Source organism: Schistocerca piceifrons, chromosome 1 (genome assembly GCF_021461385.2).
Source record: "Schistocerca piceifrons isolate TAMUIC-IGC-003096 chromosome 1, iqSchPice1.1, whole genome shotgun sequence".
Lineage (NCBI taxonomy): Eukaryota > Metazoa > Arthropoda > Insecta > Orthoptera > Acrididae > Schistocerca > Schistocerca piceifrons.
This window is the reverse complement of record NC_060138.1, coordinates 322,273,692-322,288,195: the sequence shown is the minus strand read 5'-3', so window position 1 is coordinate 322,288,195 and position 14,504 is coordinate 322,273,692.

The following is a 14,504-nucleotide window of genomic DNA, read 5'->3' as shown; positions in this document are numbered from 1 at the left end:
ACTCATGCTTTTAGTGCCCTACTAGGCTCCCTCAACATCTGCTCAGGCCGTTAACTTTCTGGAGTCTTGCTCAAGGTGCATCAGATTGTAATAAAATCTTTAATAATTTTCTGTATACAAAAATAGGTGAGAGAGCAACTTATCCTCTCTCAAAGTGTGGGAAGTAAGTCACACAGTCTGTAGGCAGCAGTGACTGAGGCAACACCTTTGGGGACCTGGAGAAGCTTTGCTTCCAAATTTGCACAAAATTGCCTCGGATGAAGACTGCAGATGGCTTATGGCATACCAGTGAGTTGTTTGGCGACTGTATGTAAAACTGAACAATGCCATGAAGAAAAATTGAGCCCATACAGCAAGATACTTGCAGGCCTTACTGTGGGAAGTGTAGGCATCAGTGTAGTTACTTTTGTACAGTGTGAACCATTAATTTAAACTATGTTTTAATAATCATTCTTGAACTTTAAAGAAATTGGTTCACCCTGTTATTTTATCCTAATCACAGACCTTTATAGGGTTCCTTCCTGGTGTTTGATTAATCCAGGTATCCTACTTTTCAGACATGTGAAGTGCCAAGTTAATATAAAGAGGGATCATTTAAAATGTTTTTCTTGTGCAAACAATCAATAATTTTTCTTAACTATTCCAAATTGTTATACTAAAACTTAGCTTATGTAAAATTCAATGAGAGTGAAGCCAGTTACTAGAATCTGTTAAATGACTATACAGAGTTAGTTCAAAGAATAATAGCTTTTGAAAGTAAATTCCAGTAAGAATAAGGTTTTCTTGAAGTGAAATCTTCAGTATAAAAAGTGTGTGCTTTAGTATCTAAATATTTTAGGTATTGAAGTTTGTTGACGATGGAAAGTGCTTTTCTAAAGGTCCCCCCTGGACAATTTTTTTTAGCTTCCTGGAAGTTATCTGTTGGGGTTTTCCTCTTTTAAAATCGTTATATATAAGGGCCTAGCCCAACCTTGTTTAAGTGGAGTAATATTTATTTGAAGAACCAAACTAAACACTATCAAAAAAGTAGGCAAAATCCATACTTCTACCTTTTCTAAACTTCACTGTTTCATTGCCTGGATAGGCTGGCGACCATTAGTACATGTTTTGAGCCACTAAATGATCTTGGAACTGAGTTGTCGTACTTCAATACAATATTATTCATACTGTGTTTCTATCTGGGTAAGATCTTAGGAAAAGAAATGAATAGTCCATTTGACACAATTCACGGTCAAATCCTGTAAAAGCGAAAACTCTATTGATTATCTTTTTCTATTAACAGGTCTGTCCTCCCATAGTATACTTTATTTGGAATCTAAACTAAATTTAGTAAGAGTGTTATACGTGGCAACATAGGGACAGAGTTTCTGTTATTTAGGTAAAAGTATACTAAATTACGATGGGTAATAACATGACTGCTTGCCTACAGGCGGCCCATCTCCCCACCCTCTTAGAACTACAGGCTTTTCTGGGTAAAATTGCATATTACACCCAGTTCATTCATGGGATGCCCTCTCTGCCTTTTTCTCAGCAAGGATGCTTCCTTTGTCTGATCTCTGGTGTGTGATCAGACTTTCACCATGCTAATGGACTGCCTCAGACTGACACCATTTCTAACTAATTTTGATTACAAGAAAACATTAATTTTGGCTAGATCAACTTACAGTATGGCATGGGGGGCAGTACTGACTCATCAGAAAGGAGACAGGTTGAAGCAGCCAGTGGTGTTTGCATCTAAAACTCTCAGTCCACCACATGTCCACCACTACTCTCAGATAGAGCAAAAGGCTCTGGCCATTGTGTATACAGTCACCAAATTTCACGTTTTCTTGTATGGCATCAAATTCCAACTCACTACAAACTACAAGCTATTAGTTTCATTATTTAGTCTGTCCACCATGGTCCCCAATACAGCAGCCCGCAGGTTGCAGTGGTGGGCCTTGTTCTTCTCAAAATATCAATACAACATCCATTTTCGACCCTCTGGGTCCCATACCAATGTGGACACCTTATTGCAGCTGCCCGTCAGCCTGGACACCAAGTTTGATCAAGAGGAGCTCAAATGTTTTCATTTACATATTGTCTTGTGCCACATGGTAGATGGTTTTCCAATCACAAGTATCTGTGTTGCCAAGGCATTTCTCCACTCATGGGCTGGGTGTTGTGTTGTCCTCATCAACGTTTCATCCTCATCACTGGCATGCAAGTCGCCCAATGTAGTGTTGACTGAAATAAGATTTGCGCTTTGCAGCCAAACTTCCCCGAATGGGGCCTTCTGGCCAACAGTGCCACACCATCATTTCATTTGTTTACCATGGCATGTTTGTGATCACTAGTACCTGGGTCGCCAAGGCATCAGTGCCTGACCCTGTCCTCAGGTAGTTTATCTGCCTCATCCAGTAGGGTTGGTCATCTCATACTCCACGCTGTGCTTCTGATCCACTTTGTAACTGCTTTGTCTTGGGCCATCTTCTATTGGTCTTAGATAGGGTCTTCCTCCTTTCAAGGACAATGCAGCTCCTGAGGTGGCCATTCCTGGGAGTTTGCTGCAGTAGGTCCTACAGTTGTCACATGAGCATCACTGGGCTGTTTCACGCACCAAAGCCTTGGCTTGCAAACATATGTATTGGCCCCCCTTTGACTGGGAGCTGGAGCATTTTGTTGCCATGTGTCCCCAGTGCACTAGTTAACACATGGCTCCCAGGGCTTCATTCTCGCATTGGTCTCCAGCAACCCAGCTATTGGAATGCATTTTGAATGTCCATTTATAAATGTGTTATGGCTGACTGTCATTGATGCATTTTCGTGTTTTCCATAGATGGTGTGGCACTCCTTTGGTATTATCAGAAGCACTAGTCAGGCTCTGTTGAAAAAAAAAAAAAAAAAAAAAAAAAAAGATTCAAATGGCTGTGAGCACTATGGGACTTAACATCTGAGGCCATCAGTCCCCTGGACTTAGAAACTACTTAAACATAACTAACCTAAGGACATCACACACATCCATACCCAAGGCAGGATTTGAACCTGTGACTGATGCAGCAGTGCAGTTCTGGACTGAAGCGCCTAGAACAACTCTGTTGAAAACTTTTTGTGTGGAAGGTCTTGCGGTTACTCTCATTTCTGACAATGGACCTCAATTACTGTGTCAGCCAGTTTGTGTTTTCTCTGTCTAGTCAGCCATATGCCATGTTTGCACTCTTCTTTTTCATGCCTAGTCTACCAGGGAGACCGAGTGCACAGTTCCCACCTATAAGATCCAGATGAAGAAATATCTGCAGGACTTCCCCGCCAAAGAGATGTTACTATTTCCTCTGATAGCCCACTAGTGACTCCTATTGATTCCTGTAGTTATGCCATACTTCTCCAAGGGTGCCAGCTTGGAAACTGATCCACCACCTCCATCCAGGAACTCCCCACCACCATGTTCTGCTGTACCATGTTTCCCGCCAGAGATGGCAGTCTGGGTGTATGATTTTAGTTGGCGACCCTGCTGGTTGCTGGCAACCATTGTGTGTCAGCCTGGCCACTGTTTGTACACCCTCTGGAATGGAGACCTGGAAGTCCAGCACCATCAAAATCAGCTCAGAGTCTGGGTGGACACCCACAGACCCCATCTTGGTCATACCTCTGCCTTCACCTGTGCCCCAGTTGCTGGATGCAATACACCCGTGGTGTTCCAGTCTCCTCCACTGCCTGCATCAGCACCTCCACTCCATGCCCAATGAACTTGCATCCTCACAGCCCCCAGTAGTGGTTCCAGTTCCCCTCGAGCTGATGGACATGCCTCTCACCAGTATCATGTCTCCCAGGTGACCTCAGCCTGCAGTCTAATCACTTCCACCTTCCACACCACTGCCAGATGTTGCCAAGGATCCCAGCTTGTACTCCTGTCACTAGTCCTGGTGTCTTGTGCTCTGACGAGGGGGTGTCAGTGCACTCCTAGCTCTGGCTACTTTCATCCATATTCTGTCTCTGCTACTGGGAGTTGCGCTTCCCTCTCACCTCTGGGGACATCATGGATGTAGAAGGTAGAAGCCACGTCCACACCACAGTCACTCTCATTATGCCCAGGGAATCAGGAATGCTCTGCCCACAAGGGGGAAGCGGTATAGTGACCCATGTAGATCCCACAACTGTGATCTGTACAATTGTACAGCTGGCCATTGAAGTCAGATGATGCTGGCAGCGGCAGAGGCCTTCGCTCTTTGATGCATGTGCAGCCTCTCTGCAGTGCTCTACCAACTGGCTGATGTTTTACAGAGTGAGGCCAGGCCAGCATTGCTTGGCCTATGTTTATTGGACTAGTAATGCAGCCACTCCTTGACAAATGTCTTCTTGTACAAGTATTCTAGATATAATGAAGTGTTCTTTCTGTTATTACCTGTATGTTCTTGTGACAGAACAAGTAAGTATATTTCTGTAATATATGTAAAGTACATCTTTTTGTGGTAATATGAATATGCTTGCCACTTTTTTGAATCAGTGATCTAAAATTACATTGGATATCAGCAACAATGTGGAACTGGAGAATCAGGGAAGAAACTTTGAAAAAGGTGTATTCAAATTTGTTGCAATCTATAACAATTGGTTTGCTTTTAATACTTTGTGTTTGGTCACAATAATGGATTTATTGCACTACTTTCATTATTTCTTAATTTTAGTGTTGATTGACATTACCAAAGTTGAAGAAAATGTGTTTTGAAACCTACATTTTTTGGTGTTTGTTAGGTAAAGTGTAGCCAAAGATCATGTATGATTAGACAGATGTGTAGAACTGCACCGAGTTAATCCTCATCTCTCTGGTTTGTCACATTATTCTGCACTGTGCCAAGTGGAATGCAGAATTCATAGCTCTTTGACTGCATGTGATGTTTTGTTACATCCATAGATTTTGGAAGAGTCCCAATCCTGGAGAGCTCTTTTTTTCAATCTTGAAAATTAGCTCCTTGTTTCTTTTCTTATAGCACAGGAAATGGTATTTTTTTTAAATTATTTTGACTGATATGTTTGGCATTAAGTATACTTGTAAACACCTACAATATAGCATGACTATACACTTCTGAGAGTACTACAACAGCTCTGTTGTGTTAACCTGAATGAAGAATCTACAAATCATATTAAGTTTTCTTTCTCCACAGAGCAGTGGTAAACTGCTGTGGTGATTTTATTATGTACCAATGGGGCAGTACCCTTATGGAAATTTGGGATGGATGACTGGCATATATACTACTGCCACATCTGTGTATTTGGAATCGGTGCGGGAATACATGTCCCATGGTGTCAGACAAAATTCATTCTGCAGTTAAAGCAAGGACTGAATGAGAAAGTCATAGATTGAAGGCATTACTTTGGTACAGTTCTGTAAAAGTTCACATCCATCTTAACTGTAAATCAGTGCCAAACCATAGCACTTTCCAGGAATCAGCTTGATTTTCCATGAACACCCTCAGATATACACTGACTGTAAAAGCTGCAGCATTCCCTGCCATTATTGACAATATTAAATCAGCACTGCAATCGAATCACAAACAATGACTGCTAGAAATCAGAGAGAATTTAGTGATGATTAGCAAGTATGGACCCAGATTTGAGGAGGAAACAAGAAACTTCCTCTTGTTCCCCCCTTGCCCCCCCCCCTCCCCCCCCCCTGCTCCTCTCAAATGCCTGTGTTTAAATTAACATATCCACTCTTCTTATAAACATGATGATTAACATATGATCCAGAAAAAAATACCTACACAGCAACAAGCAGCGAGAATGATTAATATTGTGTTCCTCCTTGGCTTCTTTTACATAAAGTGCTTCAATGCTCAGTGGGGTTACAATGATGAAACTTGCACACTCACGGGCTAATTGGTATTGTTTGCATAGCTTCATGGTGGAAGCACTTAAGCTGCAACTATAGTTCTGACCAGGAACAAATGAACACAAGAAATCTTTAAGCTGATTTTGTTTCCTGTGGGCATTTAGTCACTGAGTTCAGAATTTTGCTAAAAGTAATGAGACATGACCAGAAATAAAGCACCATTTCATTCTGTCACCACTGCAGCTCTAATGCCTCAGTTCCACACATTCACACTCATTTCTCTGGTTCATTGTTCTTCCAATGATGACATTACAAGTGGATTATGTTGTGTTTACATTTGTTACTGATTGTTCAAAAGGTTTAATATAATCTCTGAGCCTGCCAATTGTGAAGTCTGTTCTGTAATATGGTCTTTTAATGCAAATGATGTTAAGCTAGCTGAAATTCAATGTCAACTTGTAGAGATATGTGGTGAAAATATAATGACTGAAGGAATGGTGAGAAAGTGGATGAGACAGTTAAGTGATGAATGAACAGTGTTCATGACAAAGCATGGAGTGGGCAGCCTTCTATTGTAACCAATGGTTTGGCTGAGAATGTGAATGAGAAGATTTGTGAAAACAAAATGGTTCCAATAAAAATGCTTTATGATGAAGTTCCACAAATTCCAAAAACTACTGTCACAAATCACTTAAATTTTTGCAAATTGTGTTCCTGTTGAGTTCTGAAATTACTCACAGATGTCCACAAAATGAAGTCACTTGGCAATGCTTTGATATTTCTTATGTTATATGATGATGAGGGAACTGAAATCTTAAATCAAATTGTGACTGATGATAAACACGGGTTTGTCATCTCATTCCAGAATCAAAACAACAATTGATGGAGAGAAGGCCACACATTCCCCCAAAAAACAGAAGTTCAAAACAATATTGTCAGCACAAAAACTCATGTGCACTATGTACTGGTACAGTGCAATACTGTGAAACACTGAGAAAATTTCGGTGTGCAATTCAAAACAAAAGCCATGGAATGCTCAGGCAAGGCATTGTGTTGCTTTCATGACAATGCAAGTCCTCATTCTACTGGTGTCGCTCAAAAAGATATTCAACAATTCAGCTGGGAGCAGTTCCATCACCTGGTGTAGAGCCCCAGTCTTACACCTTCTGACTAACAGTTCTTCTTGAGCCTATAGTGTGATGTTGGAGGAATGTGCTTTAGCAACAATGATGATGCAGTAAATGGTGTTCAGCAGTGACTGTCTTCACTGGTAGCATCTATGAAGAGAGCATAGATAAGTACAATGCAAGTCCTCATTCTACTGGTGTCGCTCAAAATGATATTCAACAATTCAGCTGGGAGCAGTTCCATCACCTGGTGTAGAGCCCCAGTCTTACACCTTCTGACTAACAGTTCTTCTTGAGCCTATAGCATGATGTTGGAGGAATGTGCTTTAGCAACAATGATGATGCAGTAAATGGTGTTCAGCAGTGACTGTCTTCACTGGTAGCATCTATGAAGAGAGCATAGATAAGTATTTTCCCACTATGATAAATTGTTTGAACTATGGTGGCAACTATGTGGAGAAATAGATCAAGAGCTGCTTTTTCAGGTAAAAATAAATTCAGGTTTGAAGAGAATAATTTTATTAGTATTTTTCCAAAACAGTACTTATTTTCTGGATATGCTTCATATCTTTTACGTTGTTGAGAGAACATCACTAGCAGATTTGCATTAAGAGGAAAGTTATGAAACTTGCAAGAGTAAACTATGCTTTAGCTCTCCATGTGCTTGAGAACAGAGTGAAACTTTCTTTGTCCAGTAGTGCAAAATCATTTTCGGACAAAAAAATTTAGTTTTTTTAGGATAGCTTTACTTTAATTCAATGAAATTTATTCTGTGTATTTCCAACAAATGGATTGTGTTCTCCACCTGTTATTATGTGTGGTCCACAAATACCTTTGCAGGGTTACCAAACATATTTGTAGGAATCCAGATATTTCCCACTGCAAATTTCTCTAAGTGTGGAAGTGTTTGGAAATTACATGATCACAGCTCTAGTGAATAGTGTGGCTGTATCAACAATTTGTACTTCAAACTCCTTAGTTTCTTACCATTCGAGAACCTTTTTTTCTTGGATAGTAAAGGATTTTTAACTATTATTTCACACATAGTTATTGAGAAATTTGTTTTCTCATTGGCTTTTCATCAACATTCACTGAATGTAACATACAAATGTCTTATAATTAATTCTTAATGTAAAATGTATCATTTTATTTCTTCTGATATGAATCTGAACTCACTTATTGGTATTTCACAAATCTGTAATCATCTATGGTTGTAGTCTTGGGATGTCCTTCCTGAGGATCTCCTTAAAGGTAAGTGTGGCCATTTTTGTGTCCAGCAATTATTTGAAGACTGATAAAAATGAAGGAGCACACTTTTTATAAATGTCACCAAGTTTGGATGAATTCTCATTGATAATAAACGTTCTGAAATGAAGAAATTTAAGATGGTGTGGCACTCCATTTTATTCATTTCAACAGAATACACAGAACCTGATTACTTTAAAAATTCATGATAATAAAGTAATATTACCTTGGAGTGAGCCTACACATACACCAATTTAACAGGCAAAGAAATGTTTATTATCTGTCTCAAATAGAGTTAGTATTGATATTTACTTTCATTTTCAATTAAAGAAGGAGTTATTGTGACAACAGCATAAAAAATTCATGCTGTTTTACTCCAGATACAAGCAGACAAACTATGTAAAGAAAATAAAAATGGGGAAAGAAATTTACTTATCAAAGGGCATTGAAGACAAATACCATACAAGATGAAAATGTTAAAAATACTGCCCTTCAGAGATGGAAGACCCTTAAGACTTTCATATCCCAGAGAACAGAGTGGGATTGAAGGAAACCTTGTTTAGCAATGACCATTATGGTTTGTTTATTTACATTTCATCCTGTCCAGCTATGTCTCACAGATACGGCATATTTTATGACTTTATTAAATAATCTGGCTTCTTCTGGACTTTTCCTCTTGTTCTGAAAGCTACCAACTTTGTGACTTTCTGCTTCAGACTGTCTCCATTGCATCTCAGTAAGCAGGAACTTTTTCATCTTGTGTCAGTTTGTGACAATTTTCATAACAGATGTTTAAACTACATGTAATGTTTCATATTTTTTACTGCCACATGAGCGTCTGATGGATAGTTGGCTGGGTTGGTAAACTTTGCTGCAATTACTAGACTGTGCTCAAGCCAAAATGGTGGCAAGATGATGCCACCTCTAAAAAGCAGCATCAGTCTTCATTCATCATCTTCTGCAAAGAACAGAAATTAATGCTACATAAGATTTTTGTTTACTGGCATAAATGTCTGAAAGCAGTTAAACAGTATGTTTCAGAAGCCTATTGTGCAACTTGTAATTTTTTTCTTTATTGATTTTTAACACATGACAGAAGAGAATTGGATCCATTTCATGCAGTATTAATGTTTTCTTTAATTGATTACTGTACAGATATAATGAAGTTTTAGACAGAATATCAGTCGATTCAGTAACAAATCAAAAAAAGGTGTCCTTCTCTGTAATAAATATTCCGTACTCAGTTGGCAACATATAAATTTCATAATTCAAATAATAAAAATTAGAATGTGAGAGGTTATGAGAATTTTCACTGTTTTATTGGTAACAGTTTCAAAAAAGAAACAGTATTATTAACAGATAAATCCTGTACTAGGTTGCTTTGTAAATGAGCAAGTGCACATAGTTGCTGTTTTGATAAAGTTGACTAAACAGGCCATTTTGAGAGTTAAAACTATCTTGATTACATATGAATGTTTATTACAGTGCACATTCTGTTGATTTTCTATTTATTTGCCTACAAGGTATTCCTTATAGTCTTTGTGTGGTGTTGAGAACTGTAGCATTGTGCCTGATGTCATTGTTAAGTGCACCGAAGATACTTCTGTGACATACATTGCCCCAAGGACTGTAACGTAACATGCAGCAGTAATGTTAATATATGTATATATATTTTTTCAATCTCTCTGTAGTAGTGATTTTTTAGTTGGCTGAATTTCACTCTGAACTGGACATTGTTCAGCATAAATACACGTACTATAGACTAATATCTTGTCAGATGTAGTTTCAATGTGTAGTAAAGCCCAATTCTAAATCCAAGTTGTTGGAATACTGATTTATAAGTTGATGTTGGCATTGAATCAATACAGATGGGAGTTTGACAACTACTACATCTACATCTACATCTACATCTATGTGATTACTCTGCCTGGCAGAGGGTTCAATGAACCACCTTCATGCTATCTCTCTACTGTTCCACTCTTGAATGGCACGCGTAGTGTAAGCAGTCTCCTTGGTAGACCTGTTGCACATTCTAAGTGTTCTGCCAATGAATCACAGTCTTTGGTTTGCTCTACCCACAATATTATCTATGTGATTGTTCCAATTTCGGTTATTTGTAATTGTAATCCCCAAGTTTTTAGTTGAATTTACAGCCCTCAGATTTGTGTGACTTATAGCGTAATTGAAATTTAACTGATTAATTTTTTTACTCATGTGAATAACTTCACACTTTTCTTTATTCAGGGTCAATTGCCACTTTTCACACCATACAGATATCTTATCTAAATCATTTCGCAAGTCGTTTTGATCATCTGATGACTTTAGAAGACAGTAAATGACAACATCATCTGCAAACAATCTAAGGTGGCTACTCAGATTGTCTCCTATGTCGTTAATATAGATCAGGAACAATAGAGGCCTATAACACTTCCTTGGAGAATGCTGGCTGTTACTTCTGTTTCACTCGATGACTTTCCATCTTTTACTATGAACTGTGACCTTTCTGACAGGAAATCACAAATCCAGTTGCACAACTGAGGCAATACTCCTTAGGCACGCAGTTTGGTTAGAAGACACTTGTGAGGAACGGTGTCTAAAGCCTTCTGAAAATCTAAAAATATGGAATCAATTTGACATCCCCTGTCGATAGCACTTATTACTTCATGAGTATAAAGAGTTGTTTGTGTTTCACAAGAACAATATTTTCTGAATCCTTGCTGACTATATGTCAATAAATCATTTTCTTTGAAGTACTTCATAATGTTCAAGTACAGTATATGTTCTAAAACCCTACTGCAAATCGACGTTAGTGATATAGACCTGTAATTCAGTGGATTACTCCTACTTCCCTTTTTGGGTACTGGTGTGACTTGAGCAATTTTCTGGCCTTTAGGCACAGATCTTTCTGTGAGTGAGTGGTTGTATATAATTGCTAAATATGGAGCTATTTTATCAGCATACTCTGAGAGGAACCTGACTGGTATACAATCTGGACTGGAGGCCTTGCCTTTATGAAGTGATATAAGCTGCTTTGTTACACTTAGGAGACCTACTTCTATGTTTTTCATCTTAGCAGATGTTCTTGTTTGGAATTCAGGAATATTTACTTTGTCTTCTTTGCTGAAGGAGTTTCAGAAAACCGTGTTTAATAACTCTGCTTTAGTGGTACTGTCATCAGTGACTTCACCATTGTTATTATGCAGGGAAAGTATTGATTGCATCTTGCCACTGGTGTGCTTTATGTATGACCAGAATCTCTTTGGGTTTTCTGCCAGATTTTGAGACAGAATTTTGTTGTGGAAATTATTAAAAGCATCTCACATTGAAATATGCGCTATATTTCAAACTTATGTAAAACTTTGACAATCTTGGGTATTTTGCATTCTTTTAAATTTGGCATGCTTTTTTCGTTGCTTCTGCAACAATGATCTGTACCATGGGAGATCAGTACCATCACTTGTTAATTTATATGGTATATATCTCTCAATTGCTGTTGATACTATCTCTTTGAAAATATTCCACAACTTTTCTACACTTACATGATCAGATTGGAAGGAGTGAAGACTGTCTCTTAAAAAGGCGTTAAGAGCATTCTTATCAGCTTTTTTAAATAGATATACTTTGCGTTTGTTTTTAGTGGTTGCAGGTGTTATGGTATTCAGCCTAGCAGCAACTGCCTTGTGGTTGCTAATCCTTGTATTCATCACAACACTCACTATTTGTCCAGGATTATTTGTTTCTAAAAGTTCAAGTACACTTTCACAACCATTTACGCTTCGAGTGGGCTCATCAACTAATTGTTCAAAATAATTTTCTGAGAAAGCATTCAGTACAATTTCGGATGATGTATTATGCCTGCCTCCAGCTTTAAACGTATAATTTTTCCAGCATACCGAAGGTTGATTGAAGTCACCACCAACTATAATTGTATGAGCAAGGTACTTATTTGAAATGAGACTTAAGTTTTCTTTGAACTGTTCAGCAAGTATGTCTTCTGAGTCAGGGAGTTGGTAAAACGATCCAATTAATAGTTTAGTCCATGTCTTCTGAGTCAGGGAGTTGGTAAAACGATCCAATTAATAGTTTAGTCCAATTGTCAGGTGTAACCTCTACCCATAGTATTTCACAAGAACTGTCTATTTCAATTTCGCTACAAGCCAAACTACCTCTGACAGCAATAAATACTCCACCACCAATTGTATTTAATCTATCCTTTCTGAACAATGTTATATCATTTGAAAAAATTTCTGCTGAACTTACTTCTGGTTTTAGCCAGCTCTCTGTACCTACATCTATTTGAGTTTCAGTGCTTTCTATTAGGGCTTGGAGCTCTGGTTCTTTCCCAACATAGTTATGACAATTTACAACTACAATATCAATTGTTTCTACAACTACCTTACTGTGTTTTACCTGCCGACTTTTAGGCGGTCGCCCCTTCAGTGGTACCCTGAGACCCTCTAACCTAAATACATGCAGATGTGCAGTGTATTAGTAACACACATGAACTTTCACACGTGCTGACCCTGGAGAGAAACAAACTTGAAAAGGAAGAAGATTAAACTGAGAATAAAAAATCAAGAAGATAAAATTAATTAAAAAGCTTTTTGGTACGGGAAGAAGATGGACATGACAGTAAATCATTACCATCAAGAAAAGTGATATAAACCACATTCAAAGAAGAATTATACAGTTTAGTGGACATTCATAATTTATTTGGAAGACTAAGCCAGAATAAATCTTGCTTTAATAACATAATCAACACAACACTGCTAGGCAAGTAAAAAGCAAAATTACTGTGAAATAATATTATTCAATAAGTGTTAAGTAGTCAGAACTGAAGAGATAAGCACAACCAAGATGATTCACAAGTGAATGAAGTGCTTCAACCAAAGATACATAAAGATTTATCCAACCACAAGCAAGAAAAACCTGTGCTACTACTAAGAAGGCACACAAAAGCAAAATATTCACCAACAACAGTTTGAAGTAACAGAACAAGGTAGAGCAGATGGCATGTCAGTCAGTCAGTAATGCAGTTTGTCGTATTACTACAAGACAGTGTTAACAGCATGTAACAATGGCAACAGCAAAGTAGTAGTGGTGACAGTTACTGATAACATAATCAGCACAGTGAAATTGTCACATTTATTGCTTACCATCCATTTTAGTCTTTTACTGATTTCCTTAACTAATTTTCTTTTTCCCTAAACTTAAAGTATAACTTTGACACCCATCTTTTGTATGGGTGGTAAAATTTTCATTGCTACTCATTCTGAAAGCTTTCTCACCTGTGACTGTAGCTGTTGGAGACATGAGACATCTTTCCAAAAAAAAAAAGGTAATATATATGAGTGCAATATTTTTTTAAACTGAAATATTGTGATTTTGTGACAATTCAGATATGGGAGCATGAGGTATTGCTTTCTTCACTCAGTTATTATGGTGCAACTTATTTATCTTCAGGAATCATTACAATAGGCAGACAGTATATGAATTATGTTTATACATTAATGTATTTATTTATCTTTCATTGTTTAGCACAGAAATGATTAGATTTCCTAATGCTGTTAACAGGGCTTTTGTAGAGGAAATGGTTCATGCAGGTGATCTCTATGGCTTTTGAGAAGAGAGACCATGCACTGTTAGTGAAACTGTACTTTGCGTGGCATCTGGAAGAAGAAAAGGTACCCTATCCCAGGTTGCTTTTGCTGTAAATGGCCATGCAGCATGTGCTCGAGGTAGTACTAGTGTTCATGCATGGGCGACAGTGCAGAAAGTTTTGTGGTTGACATTACACTGGTATCTGTATAATATCCAGATGGTACAGCAATTAAATCCTCATGATGTGCAGCAACATTCTGAATTTGCTATTCAGTTACTTGCATGGATCAAAGTTGACAACATGTGGCCAGGCAATATTCTATGGAATGATGAGGCACATTTTACACTACAGGGTACAGTCAATACACAGAAGTGCCAAATTTGTGGAACTGTTAAATTGCATGTTGTGCACGAAGAGCCATTGCACTTACCATATGTGACTGCATGGTGTGGATTCACAAGCACCTTTACTCTCAATCCATTGTTCTTTGAAGAGAGCTCAGGTGTGCTGTGACATCTGCATGTTATTGAGACCTTGTGCAGCACGTGATTCCTACTTTAGAAGAACACAACTGTATGGAAACCACTGTTTCCATGCAAGATTGGGGAATACCTCATGTTGCTCACCCAGTGAAAGAGGTGCTTAATACAACCTTCCATGATGTGTTATTTATAGAGCTTTCCAGAGGCATGGCCTGCAAGATAACCTAATCTGAATCCATGTA